This window comes from Mus musculus, chromosome 4 (assembly GCF_000001635.26).
Source record: "Mus musculus strain C57BL/6J chromosome 4, GRCm38.p6 C57BL/6J".
NCBI classification, from domain to species: Eukaryota; Metazoa; Chordata; class Mammalia; order Rodentia; family Muridae; genus Mus; species Mus musculus.
The window spans coordinates 49,041,585-49,055,436 of NC_000070.6; positions in this window are offsets into that span (position 1 = coordinate 49,041,585).

The following is a 13,852-nucleotide window of genomic DNA, read 5'->3' on the forward strand; positions in this document are numbered from 1 at the left end:
ATAAACCAAGACAGTTACCCTACCTCAGAACTAATGCTTGTGAAGTTAAAACCTTAGAGAGCTGCAGGGAAGGAAGGTGTGCCCCACAAGCCAGTCACACCAGCCTGGCATTGGGAAGCTGACAGCTGTTCCAGACATTCTCTTGACACCTGCTGTGGGCATGGGACAGGACTTCTGGCTGTCTCTTGCCAAGGGACACCTTATCAACTACACAAAGCTGTGATTGGCAGATGTATGAATGCCAGGAAGGAGCAAGGACTTCCTGGACTACTGTCACCTTCAGGAGCGTAGAGAAGCTGACAAGCAAAGGGCACTGAGATCAGCCTTTACTGGGTAATGACAGCATTGGTGGCTGTAAGTGGAGTAAGGCTGGGCCTTTGGCCAAATGAGTTGGCAGCATAAGCCTGGCCTTGGCCTTGGCCCTCTCTGCTCCATCTGTCTAGCAGTGGGTGTCAGCCTTTAAGGGCACCAGCTTTCTAAGCTGGCAATTCAGAAAAAGGGGAAGGAGACACTTAGAAAGTATGCCTATGGGTGAGACTGTCTGAAATATTCAGGACTAGGAAACAGGCACAGTGTGGCCAGAGGAATGGGTCCTTTAAGCATTGTGCGGATCCATGGTTTGCTTTTCCTTTTCTTTGCCTCTATTACTATTAAGGAGGTGCTAAAATGGCTGTGTCTATTGAAGAGAATTCCAACAGGACATGGGAAAGAAAACCAAATCAAAATGCCTTAAGCCAGTCCAAGTGAACTTCTCAAGTAACTGAAACATCTAGTGGTATCCTAAGGCACAGTAAATTCAACATCATCTTACAGATATAATCCTTATGGTATTCCCAGTCTTACAGTGCCTCAACTGCTTAGTGTCCTAGTAAGGAAAAACATGACAGTTTTCCTTTTGTGAATTTTGACCTAATTCTCTAGGGTTCTATCATTTACCATCTGCTGGAAACCACAGTGGCTAGGACAGTGGAAAGCCTGATCCACTGGGTTGGGATTCTAGGCTCATGCTTAGATATGGGAGAGCAGTGTTTGTTTGTTTGTTTGTTTGTTTGGAGGATGCCAACTGCTTAGCTGGATGCATTCTTGGTTGGAGGATGAAAAGAGCAAGCTAGAACAGCAGATGTCCCCAACCTCACTGCTCAGCATACTGGTATACTGATCTGTGTAGACTAATAGTGATGCTCTTCAGGGGAAATTTCCTACTGATAGTAATGGCAAGGATGTAATCAGTCATTGGTATTGGTATTATGAAGAGAATTGCACCATTTAACATAGGGGTTCCCTGAAGGTTTACCTCAGCTAATGGATTCTTTGCTACATGTGAGGGACATGGGTTCACTAAGAGACTAGAAAACATGCTCTTTAAACATTTTAGCCAGTTTTTAAGAGTTATAGCTCATATCCCTGTCAAAGGTAGATAAAATAGAACTTTCAAGGCTAAGACGATGGCTCACTAGCTAAGAAAACTTGTTGTGTAAGCATGAGCATGTGAGTTCAGATTCCCAGCACCTGTGCAAAACCTGTGCACGGCTTAGCATGACTATGACCTCAGCCCTGGGGTGGGGATGGGGGCAGCAGAGACAGGACAATAAATGGGGCAAGTTGACCACCCTGCTTAGCTGAAAAGAGGCATAAGCTCCAAGTTCAGAGAAAGACCCTGTCTCAAGGGAGGTAGGGGGAGTGACAAAGCAACACTCCAGGCATCTTCCTTTGATATGTACATGCACATGCGTGCGCACATGTGCACATGCACACATACACACACACACAGAGGGAGAGACAGAGAGAGAGAGAGAGAGAGAGAGAGAGAGAGAGAGAGAGAGAGAGAGAGAGAGAGAGAATACACACACACACACAGAGAGATAGACAGACAAACATACACACACACACAAACACACACACACACACACACACACACACACACACACAAATATGACTACACCACATTCCAACAACACCACTGTTACTTTAAAACTATTTCGTCAAGGTTTTCCCTTATACCTCTAGGAACTGTTATTTCAGCCAATGCAGCTGTAAATTGAAAGAACACAAGCACACAAAATTACATTTTTTTATTACGTATTTTCCTCAATTACATTTCCAATGCTATCCCAAAAGTCCCCCAAACCCTCCCCCCCACTCCCCTACCCACCCATTCCAAATTTTTGGCCTTGGCGTTCCCCTGTACTGGGGCATATAAAGTTTATCTGTCCAATGGGCATCTCTTTCCAGTGATGGCTGACTAGGCCATCCTTTGATACATATGCAGCTGGAGTCAAGAGCTCCAGGGTACTGGTTAGTTCATAATGTTGCACCTACAGGGTTGCAGATCTCTTTAGCTCCTTGGATACTTTCTCTAGCTCCTCCATTGGGGGCCCTGTGATCCATCCAATAGTTGACTGTGAGCATCCACTTATGTGTTTGCTAGGCCCCGGCATAGTCTCACAAGAGACAGCTATGTCAGGGTCCTTTCAGCAAAATCTTGCTAGTGTATGCAATGGTGTCAGCATTTGGAGGCTAATTATGCGATGGATCCCTGGAGATGGCAGTCTCTAGATAGTCCATCCTTTTTTCTCAGCTCCAAACTTTGTCTCTGTAACTCCTTCCATGGGTGATTGTTTCCAATTCTAAGAAGGGGCAAAGTGTCCACACTTTGGTCTTCGTTCTTCTTCAGTTTCCTGTGTTTTGCAAATTGTACCTTATATCTCGCTATACTAAGTTTCTGGGCTAATATCCACTTATCAGTGAGTACATATCATTTGAGTTCTTTTGTGATTGTGTTACCTCACTCAGGATGATGCCCTCCAGGTCCAACCATTTGCCTAGGAATTTCACAAATTCATTCTTTTTAATAGCTGAGTAGTACTCCATTGTGTAAATGTACCACATTTTTTTTGTATCCATTCCTCTGTTGAGGGGCATCTGGGTTCTTTCCAGCTTCTGGCTATTATAAATAAGGCTGCTATGAACATAGTGGAGCATGTGTCCTTCTTACCGGTTGGGACATCTTCTGGATATATGCCCAGGAGAGGTATTGCGGGATCCTCTGGTAGTACTATGTCCAATTTTCTGAGGAACCTCCAGACTGATTTCCAGAGTGGTTGTACAAGCTTGCAATCCCACTAACAATGGAGGAGTGTTCCTCTTTCTCCACATCCTTGCCAGCATCTGCAGTCACCTGAATTTTTTATCTTAGCCATTCTGACTGGTGTGAAATGGAATCTCAGGGTTGTTTTGATTTGCATTTCTCTGATGATTAAGGATGTTGAACATTTTTTCAGGTGCTTCTCAGCCATTCAGTAATCCTGAGGTGAGAATTCTTTGTTTAGCTCTGAGCCCCATCTTTTAAGGGGGTTATTTGATTTTCTGGAGTCCACCCTCTTGAGTTCTTTATATATATTGAATATTAGTCCCCTATCTGATTTAAGATAGGTAAAGATCCTTTCCCAATCTGTTGGTGGCCTTTTTGTCTTATTGACGGTGTCTTTTGCCTTGCAGAAGCTTTGCAGTTTCATGAGGTCCCATTTGTCAATCCTCGATCTTACAGCACAAGCCATTGCTGTTCTATTCAGGAATTTTTCCCCTGTGCCCATATCTTCCAGGCTTTCCCCCACTTTCTCCTCTATAAATTTCAATGTCTCTGGTTTTATGTGAAGTTCCTTGATCCACTTAGATTTGACCTTAGTACAAGGAGATAGGAATGGATCGATTCACATTCTTCTACATGATAACAACCAGTTGTGCCAGCACCATTTGTTGAAAATGCTGTCTTTCTTCCACTGAATGGATTTAGCTCCCTTGTCGAAGATCAAGTGACCATAGGTGTGTGGGTTCATTTCTGGGTCTTCAATTCTATTCCATTGGTCTACTTGTCTGTCACTATACCAGTACCATGCAGTTTTGATCACAATTGCTCTGTAGTAAAGCTTTAGGTCAGGCATGGTGATTCCACCAGAGGTTCTTTTATCCTTGAGAAGAGTTTTTGCTAGCATAGGTTTTTTGTTATTCCAGATGAATTTGCAGATTGCTCTTTCTAATTCATTGAAGAATTGAGTTGGAATTTTGATGGGGATTGCATTGAATTTGTAGATTGCTTTTGGCAAGATAGCCATTTTTACAATGTTGATCCTGCCAATCCATGAGCATGGGAGATCTTTCCATCTTCTGAGATCTTTTTTAATTTCTTTCTTCAGAGACTTGAAGTTTTTATCATACAGATCTTTCACTTTCTTAGTTAGAGTCACGCCAAGATATTTTATGTTATATGTGACTATTGAGAAGGGTATTTTTTCCCTAATTTCTTTCTCAGCCTGTTTATTCTTTGTGTAGAGAAAGGCCATTGACTTGTTTGAGTTAATTTTATATCCAGCTACTTCACCGAAGCTGTTTATCAGGTTTAGGAGTTCTCTGGTGGAATTTTTGGGGTCACTTATATATACTATCATATCATGTGCAAAAAGTGATGTTTTGACTTCATCTTTTCCAATTTGTTTCCCCTTGATCTCCTTTTGTTGTCGAATTGCTCTGCCTAGGACTTCAAGTACTATGTTGAAGAGGTAGAGAGAAAGTGGGCAGCCTTGTCTAGTCTCTGATTTTAGTGGGATTGCTTCAAGCTTCTCACCATTTACTTTGATGTTGGCTACTGGTTTGCTGTAGATTGCTTTTATCGTGTTTAGGTATGGGCCTTGAATTCCTGATCTTTCCAAGACTTTTATCATGAATGGATGCTGGATCGTGTCTAATGCTTTTGCAACATCTAACGAGATGATCATGTGGTTTTTGTCTTTGAGTTTGTTTATATAATGGATTACATAGATGGATTTTCTTATATTAAACCATCCCTGCATCCCTGGAATAAAACCTACTTGGTTAGGATGGATGATTGCTTTTATGTGTTCTTGGTTTCAGTTAGCAAGAATTTTATTGAGGATTTTTGCATCGATATTCATAAGGGAAATTGGTCTGAAGTTCTCTATCTATGTTGGATCTTTCTGTGGTTTAGGTATCAGAGTAATTGTGGCTTCATAGAATGAGTTGGGTAGAGTTCCCTCTACTTCTATTTTGTGGAATAGATTGTGCAGAACTGGTATTAGATCTTCTTTGAAGGTCTGGTAGAACTCTGCCCAAAACCCATCTGGTCCTGGGCTTTTTTTGGCTGGGAGACTGTTAATGACTGCTTCTATTTCTTTAGGAGATATGGGACTGTTTAGATCGTTAACTTGATCCTGATTTAGCTTTGGTACCTGGTATCTGTCTAGAAATTTGTCCATTTCGTCCAGGTTTTCCAGTTTTGTTGAGTATAGCCTTTTGTAGAAGGATCTGATGGTGTTTTGGATTTCTTCAGGATCTGTTGTTATGTCTCCCTTTTCATTTCTGATTTTGTTAATTAGGATTCTGTCCCTGTGCCCTCTAGTGAGTCTAGCTAAGGGTTTATCTATCTTGTTTATTTTCTCAAAGAACCAACTCCTCGTTTGGTTAATTCTTTGAATACTTTTTCTTGTTTCCACTTGGTTGATTTCACCCCTGAGTTTGATTATTTCCTGCCGTCTACTCCTCTTGGGTGAATTTGCTTCCTTTTTTTCCAGAGCTTTTAGATGTGTTGTCAAGCTTCTAGTGTGTGCTCTCTCCAGTTTCTTCTTGGAGGCACTCAGAGCTATGAGTTTCCCTCTTAGAAATGCTTTCATTGTGTCCCATAGGTTTGGGTATGTTGTGGCTTCATTTTCATTAAACTCTAAAAAGTCTTTAATTTCTTTCTTTATTCCTTCCTTGACCAAGGTATCATTGAGAAGAGTGTTGTTCAGTTTCCACTTGAATGTTGGATTTCCCTTATTTATGTTGTTATTGAAGATCAGCCTTAGGCCATGGTGGTCTGATAGGATGCATGAGACAATTTCAATATTTTTGTATCTGTTGAGGCTTGTTTTGTGACCAATTATATGGTCAGTTTTGGAGAAGGTCCTGTGAGGTGCTGAGAAGAAGGTATATCCTTTTCTTTTAGGATTAAAAGTTCTGTAGTTATCTGTCAGATCTATTTGTTTCATAACTTCTGTTAGTTTCACTGTGTCCCTGTTTAGTTTCTGTTTCCACGATCTGTCCATTGATGAAAGTGGTGTGTTGAAGTCTCCCACTATTATTGTGTGGGGTGCAATGTGTGCTTTGAGCTTTACTAAAGTGTCTTTAATGAATGTGGCTGCCCTTGCATTTGGAGCGTAGATATTCAGAATTGAGAGTTCCTCTTGGAGGATTTTACCTTTGATGAGTATGAAGTGTCCCTCCTTGTCTTTTTTGATAATTTTGGGTTGGAGGTCGATTTTATCCGATATTAGAATGGCTACTCCAGCTTGTTTCTTCATACCATTTGCTTGGAAAATTGTTTTCCAGCCTTTCACTCTGAGGTAGTGTCTGTCTTTATCCCTGAGATGGGTTTCCTGTAAGCAGCAGAATGTTGGGTCCTCTTTGTGTAGCCAGTCTGTTAGTCTATGTCTTTTTATTGGGGAATTGAGTCCATTGATATTAAGAGATATTAAGGAAAATTAATTGTTGCTTCCTTTTATTTTTGTTGTTAGAGTTGGCATTCTCTTCTTGTGGCTCTCTTCTTTTTGGTTTGTTGAGGGATTACTTTCTTGCTTTTTTAGGGCGTGATTTCTGTCCTTGTATTGGTTTTTTTCTGTTATTATCCTTTGAAGGGCTGGATTCGTGGAAAGATAATGTGTGAATTTGGTTTTGTCGTGGAATACTTTGGTTTCTCCATCTATGGTAATTGAGAGTTTGGCTGGGTATTGTAGCCTGGGCTGGCATTTGTGTTCTCTTAGTGTCTGTATAACATCTGTCCAGGCTCTTCTGGCTTTCATAGTCTGTAGTGAAAAGTCTGGTGTAATTCTGATAGGCCTTCCTTTATATATTACTTGTCCTTTCTCCTTTATTGCTTTTAATATTCTCTCTTTATTTAGTGCATTTGTTGTTCTGATTATTATGTGTTGGGAGGAACTTCTTTTCTAGTCCAGTCTATTTGGAGTTCTGTAGGCTTCTTATATGTTCATGGGCATGTCATTCTTTAGGTTTGGGAAATTTACTTCTATAATTCTGTTGAAGATATTTGCTGGTCCTTTGAGTTGAAAATCTTCATTCTCATCAACTCCTATTATCCGTAGCTTTGGTCTTCTTATTGTGTCCTGGATTTCCTGGATGTTTTGAGTTAGGATCTTTTTGCATTTTGTATTATCTTTGACTGTTTTGCCGATGTTCTCTATGGAATCTTCTGCACCTGAGATTCTTTCTTCCATCTCTTGTATTCTGTTGCTGATGCTTGTGTCTATGGTTCCAGATTTCTTTCTAGGGTTTCTATCTCCAGCGTTGCCTCACTTTGCGTTTTCTTTATTGTGTCTACTTCCCTTTGTAGGTCTAGTATGGTTTTGTTCATTTCCATCACCTGTTTGGATGTGTTTTCCTGTTTTTCTATAAGGACTTCTACCTGTTTGGTTGTGTTTTCTTGTTTTTCTTTAAGGACTTGTAACTCTTTAGCAGTCTTCTCCTGTATTTCTTTAAGTGAGTTATTAAAGTCCTTCTCGATGTCCTCTACAATCATCATGAGATATGCTTTTAAATCTGGGTCTAGCTTTTCGGTTGTGTTGGGGTGCCCGGGACTAGGTGGGGTGGGAGTGCTGCATTCTGATGATGGTGAGTGGTCTTGATTTCTTTTAGTAGGATTCTTACGTTTGCCTTTCGCCATCTGGTATTCTCTGGAGCTAGTTGTTATAGTTGTCTCTGGTTAGAGCTTGTTCCTCAGGTGATTATGTTAGGCTCTATCAGCAGATCTGGGAGACTAGCTCTATCCTTAGTTTCAGTGGTCAGAGTACTCTCTGCAGGCAAGCTCTCCTCTTGCAGGGAAGGTGCCCAGATATCTGGTGTTTGAACCTGCCTCCTGGCAGAAGTTGTGTTCCACTCACCCGAGGTCTTAGGATCCCATGGCTGATCTTGTGTGGGTCCTTGCGGGTGTCCGGAGACTCCCCAGGCCAGGGACCCCGGTGCTGCAGTGGGCCAGAAGGGACTTGAGCCCTGGATCAGGCTGGGTTATCTTACAAAATTACATTTTTAGAGCACTGTGATTACATTGACCCCAGCATCTGCTCCACATGTGTTAAGTAAAAGAGGAGAGATACAGGGCCATCTCAATCTCATCCCCTGTGGGAAAGTAAAACCATGCAGCTATCTGAGTCCACTAGTGCCAACCCAGGTTGGGTAATGAGAGCCTTACCTGGGTTGCTAGCCTTGAGAATGGGTAGGAAAAGTCATGAAACAATTTGAGAAATAAACACTGTAGTTAGCTGTTTAAGAGGCCAGGGATTCTTTCACCATTTCAAGATGACTTTTCAATGGGTACACAGTGAGTACTGATGCAATAATAGTTGTTGTCATTTTACTGCAAACCCCATCAGTTCCTTGGGTCCTTTCTTTAGTTCTACCATTGCGGACCCTGTGCTCAGTCCAATGGTTGGCTGAGAGCATCCACCTCTGTATTTGTCAGGCAATGGTAGAGCCTCTCAGGAGACAGCTATATCAGGTTCCTGTCAGCAAGCTCTTGTTGGCATCTACAATAGTGTCTGGATTTGGTGACAGTATATGGGATGGATCCCCAGGTGAGGCAGTCTCTTTATGGCCTTTCCTTCAGTATGTCTCTGCTCCACATTTTTTCTCTGTATCTCATCTCATGGGTATTTTGTTCCCCCTTCTAAGAAGGATTGAAGTATCTACACTTTGGTCTTCCTTCTTCTTGAGCTTCATGTGATCTGTGAATTATATCTCGGGTATTCCTAGCTTCTGGGCTAATATCCATGTATCAGTGAGTGCATATCATGTGTGTTCTTTTGCCATTGGGTTATCTCACTCAGCATGATCTTTTCTAGTTCTCTTATAAAAGGAAGCATTTGATTAGGGCTGGCTTACAGTTTCAGGGGTTTTGTCTGTTGTCATTATGCTGAGAGGCATGGTGGCATGCAGGCAGACGTGGTGCTGGAGAAGGAGCTGTGAGTTCTACAGCAGCAGGCAGCAGAAAGAAAGAGAGCCACTGGGCCTGGCTTATGCTTCTGAAACCTCAAAGCCCATCCTAGTGAAATACTTCTCCAACAAGGTCACTCTTACTCTAGCAAGGCTACATTTTCTATTCTTTCTAAGTAATGACACCCCCCTGTTGACTAAGCATTCAAATATATGAGCATTAGCCTATTCTTATTCAAACCACCACAGTTGGGTAGACAAAAGGAAAATGTACAACTGACAACAAGGCAGGCAATCTGACATCAATGTCTATCCATTCACATGGAAACTATGAAGAAAAAGGAAATGACAGATACTGAAAAGAACACAGAGGATCTGGGATTCTCCCGGGGCAATGATGGAAATTTAAATGCATATGCCAGTTCTTTTAAAAGTTAAGCATGGACTTGCTATATGATGTACCAATGTCTCTTTTTTTTGTTATATATCTTCAAAGTTTAAAAGCAGGGACATGGATAGATACCCATTACACTTGTGTTTGTAACAGCATTCATTCATGGGAATCACAGAGCAAGCAAATCAGCTGTCCATTGACAGATGTGTGGGTGAGCAAAATACTGCATACATATCCTATGGAATATTATTCAGAGTGGAGAAAAGAGGAAAACCTTCTGGCTGATACTCTAGCATATTTCGGTTGTTCAGAGTAAGTGAATAGACTAGTCCCAGAAGTTCAAATACCGCATGAAGTGCTGAGCATAGGCAAGGTTGTGAGAGTAAGGATAAGAGGATGGTGGACTCAGGTGTGGAGTGGAGGGGGCAATGGGAGTCATTATTTACAGGCGCAGACTTCCAGTTAAAGAAGATAAAACAAATCTCAAAGGTGGGTATCGGTGATTGTACTTTTATAAGGTTAAAATGGTAAATTAGTGGTGTGTATATTTTAATCACAATTTGATTTGATTTATTCATGTATTTAGTGTTAGTTAGTTAGTTAGTTTGTTATTGAAGTTCTGGAGATGCTCTACCACTGGCTGCAGCCCCAGCCCCACAATTCTTTTTAAATTACAGACTTGTGAGTTTACTTCCTCAGTGATTCCTTCTCAACAAACCTCCACACTCAGATATTTCCATGAATGATACCTATGAGCCAGAAAAAAAAGACAGTGTCCTTTGCCTAATTTTATGAGGTCCCATTTGTCAAGTCTTGATCTTAGAGCACAAGCTATTGGTGTTCTGTTCAGGAAATTTCCCCCATGCCCATGTTCTTGAGGCTATTCTCTACTTTCTTTTCTATTAGTTTCAGTGTATCTGGTTTTATGAGGCAACCAATGGAGTGGGAAAAGATCTTTACCAACCCTACATCCAATAGAGGGCTAATATCCAATATATTCAAAGAACTCAAGAAGTTAGACTCCAGAGAACCAAATAACTGTATTAAAAAATGGAGTAGAGAGCTAAACAAAGAATTCTAAACTGAGGAATACTGAATGGCTAAGAAGCACCTAAAGAAATGTTCAACATCCTTGGTCATCAGGGAAATGCAGATCAAAACAACCCTGGGATTCCACCTCACACCAGTCAGAATAGCTAAGATCAAAAATTCAGGTGACAGTAGATACTGGGGAGGATGTGGAGAAAGAAGAGCACTCCTCCATTGCTGGTGGGATTGCGGGCTGATGCAACCACTCTGAAGATCAGTTTGGCCGTTCCTCAGAAAATGAGGACCCAGCAATGCCACTCCTGGGCATATACCCAGAAGATGCTCCAACTTGTAATAAGGACACATGCTCCACTATGTTCATAGCAAACTTATAATAGCCAGAGGCTGAAAAGAGCTCAGATGTCCCTCAACAGAGGAATGGATACAGAAAATGTGGTACATCTACACAATGGAGTACTACTCAGTTATTAAAAACAATGAATTTATGAAATTCTTAGACAAATGGCGTCTCTTCCCAGCAATAGAATGTGGACCAAGACACCAGCCTTCTGCTCATCTGTCAGTTCACTTTTGTTGTTGTTGTTGTTGAATTGTAGGTACTCAACTTTTTAAAGTATCATTTGTTTTACATGTATGAGTGTTTTGTTTGCATGTATGTCTGTGTACCATGCACATGTCTGGTACATAAAGAGGCCAGACAGATTTTCAGAGTCCACAAAACTGGAGTTACAGGTGGCTGGGAGCCATGTTATGGGTGTTGGAAACAGAACTGGGTCCTCTGGAAGAACAGCAATTGCTCTCCATCACTCAGCCAACAATCAACCCCAGTGTTCTTTATGCATTCTGCATTGTAACATTCTCTCTTTCTGTCTCTATGTCTCTCTGTCTCTGTCTCTCTCTGTCTCTCTCTCTCTCCCCCTCTCTCTCCCTTTTATTTTATGTGTATGGGTACGTTGCTTGCATGAGTATTGATGCACCATAGGTGTGCCTGGTGCTCATGAAGGTCAGAAGAAAACATTGCATTCCCTGGAACTGGAGTTTTAGGCACCTTTGAGTTATAGTGCTGTGAATCAACTTAGATCCTCTAGATGATCAGCTAGTGCTCTTAATTGTGAAGCCATCTCTCCATCCATAATATTAACATCTTACCAGTTGCACGCTGCTTGTGATAACCTCTGTCTCGATCTCTATCTCGTTCTCTATCTTTCCCTTCTATGAGTGTTCTTTTCTGTTTAATAGTGCCTTTTAATACACAAAACCTTTAGTTTTGATGCAAATAAATTTACCAAATTTTCTTTCCTCACTTGTGCTGTTTATCACTTGAGCTAAGAAATGATTATTAAAACCCATGCTATAAAGCTCCCTACTTCTGTTCTCTTTTAAGGGTTTTAAAGCTTTAGCTTTTATGTTTGGGTTTTGGTCAACTTGTTAATGTTGGTGGTGTGAAGTAGGAGTTTACTGTCATTATTTTGCATGTGGGCAGTTCTTCTGTCACCATTTGTTGAAGAGTGACTTTTCTCCATTGAACAGTTTTGGCATACTTGTCAAAAATCATTTTGACCATATGTTAGATTCATTTCTGGGCTTTCTATTCTATTTCAGCCTATATGCCTGTCTTTGTGCCAGTATCACATTGTCTTGATTAGATTTTCTGTAAGTTTCAAAATCCTGGATAGTGAGACCTCCAATTTGGTTCTTCTTAAAAAAAAATTGGTTTTGGTTGTATAGAGTCCACTGAGATTCTATGTGAATTTTTGAATTGCAGAAATGCTGTATTTTATTAGGAACATTGTTTAATCTGCAGATGTTTGTGTAGGAATATTTCTTAGATGGGGTAAATTTTATAAGTTGGGTTAAGTGTTGTAAAAGTGCTCAGGCAATAGTTAAAATCATATGAGTTCAACTTAGTAGAGGGGTTGCCTCTGCATGAGGACATATTTTTATTGGCTGGAGTTTATTTGGAGAGGTAGTTTCTAAGGTGCTGGTCAGAATCAGGCTATGATACTTGCTCTATTTTAAAAGGAAAGAATGCCATGCTTGAATTTTTCTTTAACTAGCTCTCTCATCAAATTTCTAAGGCTGCAAAAGTAGCTTTTTAGACTAAAAATAGTATACTTGCTATTGCTTGCACTGTTACATGCAGAAAACAGGCAGATGTACAAGTAGAAAAAAATAATTTTTGACTATGTTTATAAGGTAGTGAGAGAGGCATGCTTGCTGACAAGAATCCCCTAAACTGGCAAGACTAAGACTTCCTGCGCTTTTATTATTTTCCTACACATAGGACAAATGGCACGTTTAAAATTCCTTACACGCAACACATTGCTGATGATAAATGTGGAGGTTATAAAGGAAAAGGTTGAACTCAGAGTTGGCAAACTATACCTTGAGGGACAAATCCATCTCACCACCTGCTTTTATTAAAGAAAAATATTCTGGAGTATAGACATCCCCATTCTTTCATACATTGTCAGTGGCTAAAGAGTTAAGTACTTCTGACAGACACCATATGGCCTACAAGGCATAAAGTGTGTACTTACTGGTCGGTTAATCTCTGGACTAGACTACTATGAAGTGATGATTGAGCAATTTATTTCAGCAGTCTAAATTTAAACATTAAAAATGATGGTTTAAACAAACAAACAAACAAACCAAAAAACCAAAGCCACCAAGACCATTGAGAATAAACCAGTCCAGGCTGGCAGCAGGGGCCAGAATGAAAAAGAATAGGTGGATTTTCTATCTGCCCATTCTGACGCAGTAAGGAAATGCTAACAGTGGGCAGAGATGGAGACCTTGGAGGGCACTTTCGGTCTGGAAGTGTAGGACATATGAAGTACTGACCCAAAATACAAAGCACAGGAGATGGAGAAGCCCAGGTATTAGAGCACAAGTATGAAATATGTCTTAGTTTCTTTCTCACTGCTTTGATAAGACACCATGATCAAAGCAGCTCATAGAACAAAGAGTTTATTTGGGGCTTAGGGTTAGAATCAAAATCATCCTATCAGGCAGCATGGCAGTAGACAAATGAGCATGCCTCCAGAACAGTAGCAAAGAGAGCAGCAGGCGAGAGACATCTGGATCCACAATCAAGAAGAATCAGAGAGTGCACTGGGGATGGTAGGAGGCTTCAGGAGTCTTGAATGCTGCCCCTTGACACACCGTATCTAATGAGGTCACATCTCCATATTCTTCCCAAACAGTTCCACCAACTGGGACCACGTAAGTATTCAAACATACAAGCCTATGAGGATCATTCTCTTTCAAACACTGTAAGGGTGGTTGAGATCACTCAAGACAGGTGAGAAAAGTCTATGAATATGAGAAATGCACTGGAAATTTATGTCAATCAGTGTCTTCTTAAGAAACACAGTTATTCTAAGATTAAGACTAAATTAAGATAATCTGAGG